The sequence below is a fragment of the Hyperoodon ampullatus genome (assembly GCF_949752795.1).
Source record: "Hyperoodon ampullatus genome assembly, chromosome: 2".
Lineage (NCBI taxonomy): Eukaryota > Metazoa > Chordata > Mammalia > Artiodactyla > Ziphiidae > Hyperoodon > Hyperoodon ampullatus.
The window spans coordinates 63731948-63735756 of record NC_136915.1 but is presented as its reverse complement, the minus strand read 5'-3'; the positions used below and the strand labels follow the sequence as shown (position 1 = coordinate 63735756).

General features: G+C 39.4%; 1 pseudogene across 1 annotated transcript; it reads left to right on the top strand.

Annotated features, from left to right (window-relative positions):
• Positions 1 to 2030: 2030 nt before the first annotated feature.
• LOC307048950 (bisphosphoglycerate mutase-like) lies at positions 2031 to 2832 on the top strand (annotated as a pseudogene). The gene has a single exon. The product of its transcript is annotated as a bisphosphoglycerate mutase-like (transcript).
• Positions 2833 to 3809: the final 977 nt, after the last annotated feature.

Genomic DNA, 3809 nt, shown 5'->3' with positions numbered 1-3809 from the left:
TTGCTGAATAGTTGTAGTGAGAGTATGTGAATAAGTACTCTGAAAGGAGAAAGATAACAAGAAGCTTACAGTTTGTAAACAGAAATTTGTCCTAAGAAATAAGGCCATACTTCCAGAGTTCAAGGAAGGAAAAAAATCTGCAAAAGTTAGTGCAGCACTTATGGATTTGAAAGATTAGACATATGGGACTTTATTTTATTTTATTTTTTAAACTTTAATTTATTTTTTTATACAGCAGTTTCTTATTAGCTATCTATTTTATACATATTAGTGTATATATGTCAATCCTAATATCCTAATTCATCCCACCACCACTCCCACCCCTGATTTCTCCCCTTGGTGTCCATACATTTGTTCTCTACATCTGTGTCTCTATTTCTGCCTTGCAAACTGGTTCATCTGTACCATTTTTCTAGATTCCACATATATGCATTAATATACGATATTTGTTTTTCTCTTTCTGACTTACTTCATTCTGTATGACACTCTCTATGTCCATCCACGTCTCTACAAATGGCCTAATTTCATTCCTTTTTATGGCTGAGTAATATTCCATTGTATATATGTACCACATCTTCTTTATCCATTTGTCTGTCAGTTGACATTTAGGTTGCTTCCGTGACCTGGCTATTGTAAATTGTGTTGCAATGAACATTGGGGTGCATGTGTCTTTTTGAATTATGATTTTCTCTGGGTATATGCCCAGAAGTGGGATTGCTGGTCATATGGTAATTCCATTTTTAGTTTTTTAAGGAACCTTCATACTGTTCTCCATAGTGGCTATATCAATTTACATTCCCACCAACAGTGCAAGAGCATTCCCTTTTCTCCACACCCACTCCAGCACTAATTGTTTGTAGACTTTCTGATGATGCCCATTCTGACTGGTGTGAAGTGATACATCATTGTAGTGTTGATTTGCATTTCTCTAATAATTAGTGATGTTGAGCATCCTTTCATGTGCCTCTTGGCCATCTGTATGTCTTCTCTGGAGAAATGTCTATTTAGGTCTTCTGCCCATCTTCTGATTGGGTTTTTTCCCTTTTTTTTAATACTGAGCTGCATGAGCTGTTTATATATTTTGGAGATTAGTCCTTTTGGACACATGGTACTTTAATAGGTGGCAATAATGCTTGAGATAAGGGTTAGGGTGAGCTGTTGGACGTCAGGAAAATTCCAGTGAAGGGAGGCCCAGGAATGAAGGAACAATGACAGATTTTCATGTAGAATGATGATCGGTTCAATTTAGCTAAAGCAGAGGACATACGAAGGGAGCAGTAAAATAAAGTTTGGAAAGATAAGTTGAGATGCAGACTGGGGAGGGCTTTCAAAAAAGCTAGGAAGTCAATGTAAATATTTCATTATAAAAGCTTTCATTGTAAAAAGCAAAGGCAGCAGAGATTTCCAAACATATGTGAACAACAAGTAGATCAAAACTAGAATTTATCTAGCCAGATATTTTCTGGAGTAAAAATGGCCATCTGCGGGTCTGCCAATGAAAATATGATCAAGTGCCACAATAAAAATATCAACACAGCTACACTTTGCTTCATTAAACACTGAGAGCATTGACAAGTGAACCAAAATATTGGCCTTTTCCAAATGGCATGTTGTGTAATTTATGAAGCAAAAATCTGAAATTTGATCTTTAATATAAAATTATATATATGAGGCATCATCTAGTTTTAATAATTTTTGTTACAAATCACAGAATGAGGGGCTGCTTTTGAAATAGAAAACTGATGTTTTCAAAGTAAATTTAACCATGGATATTCTAAAAGTCCTGGATCAGTGATTCTATTTGTCCTTTTCACATCTGAAAGATATCGAAAATATTTTTGTTACGACCTGCCCCTTCTGGCTCCCGGACTAGAAAAGAGAGTTGATGCTGGCCGCAGTGAAGAGTCCTGAGAGGCACTGGCTGCTCAGCGCTTCCGAGGAGTGCCTGCCGCTGGTGGCCGTTTTGCAGACATATTGCTGTCACTGAACACTGGCCCATTGGAAAGCACTAGAGAAGCTCAGCCATCAGTATGTCCAAGTACAAACTGATTATGTTAAGACATGGAGAGGGTGCTTGGGATAAAGAGAACTGTTTTTGTAGCTGGGTGGATCAAAAACTTAACAGTGAAAGAATGGAAGAAGCTCAGAACTGTGGGCAGCAACTCAAAGCACTAAACTTTGAGTTTGATCTTATGTTCACATCCATCCTGAACTGGTCCATCCTCACAGCCTGGCTGATCCTGGAAGAGCTGGGGCAGGAGTGGGTTTCCATGGAAAGCTCCTGGCATCTCGATGAGTGTCACAATGGAGCCTTGATGGGTCTCAACAGGGAGCAAATGGCTTTGAATCATGGCGAGGAACAAGTGAGGCTGTAGAGAAAGAGCTGTGACCCCAACACCCATAGAGGTTGTTGTGACCCCAACACCCATAGAGGAGTCCCATCCTTACTACCATGAAATCTACAACTACTGGAGGTACAAAGTGTGCACCATTCCTTTGGATCAGCTGCCATGATCCTAGAGCTTAAAGGATGTTCTGGAGAGACTCCTTCCTTATTGGAATGAAAGGATTGCTCCTGAAGTATTAAGTGGTAAAACCATTCTGATGTCTGCCCATGGAAATAGCAGACGGGCACTCCTGAAACATTTGGAAGGTATCTCAGATGAAGACATTATCAACATTACTTGTCCTACTGGAGTCCCCATTCTCCTGGAACTGGATGAGAACCTGCATGCTGTTGGACCTCACCAGTTCCTGGTCAGCCAAGAGGCTATCCAAGCAGCCATTAAGAAAGTAGAGGATCAAGGAAAAGTGAAATGCGATGACAAATAAAATCTTTCCCATGTGTTGGCTAGGAATGGCTGCAGAAGCAGTGACATGCAGTGTGTTATGGGTGTTGATCTCCCTCCCCCTCCCCGCCCCCCACTGATTTTTCCAGATCTAAGCTGTGGGGTGGAGTTTGCATAAGTAAGTAGGTAAGTTATGTTGGCTCAGGTAAAGACTTTAGGGTGCCTTGAGTACTAATGCATAAGCCTTATGCTTTAGCCCCTGCTGGCCCCGTTTGAATTAGTCACTAGGTTAGACACCAGTGAGGCTTAATCAATGTCTTAAGTTTAGTTTCCGAGATGGGAGAGCAACAAGTGAAGTTCAAGTTCAAGGTATTCCTCATTCAATAAATCAGTATAGAGTGACCACTGACAGGCACTACTTACTCCAATAAGTAGTTCATGTTTATATTTACTGAGACTTTCTAGGATGATAATAAAGGAAGTTAGATAACACACTATACTTAAGTATTTATTACTAGTCTTTTCCTCTAGGGAAAGAGATGCTTTGATAGGTTAAGACCAGAGGCCCATTAAATGGGAGAGTCACTGATGGATTCCTCCAAGACAGCCAACAACAAACACCAAGGCCCTTTGCCTCATGACATTTGTTGGAATTCCTCTCTGGCTGCTAGAATTAGCAGCATATGGACAGCTATAGCTGTTCATGTTCTCTTTTTGTTTTGTTTTTGTTTTTTAAACTTTAATCTTGGGGTCTTTAAAATTAATTTAAAAATAAGTTCTGTGACTGAAAATGGTACCCATTCCAAGTATTTCCATATGATTCATAAATATTAAGTATAGGCTTCTGAATTAGTCTCTGTTCTTATCTTCCTATAACACAAAGAGTTGTACTTATTTCAACACATAGACATACCTAATTCTCTAAAAGTTGAAGGTCGGGTCAGCAGGAAGGTAGAATATAGTGGGTGTAATTTTATTCACTTAAACAGGGGAAATGATATATTCACACTTGTCACATAC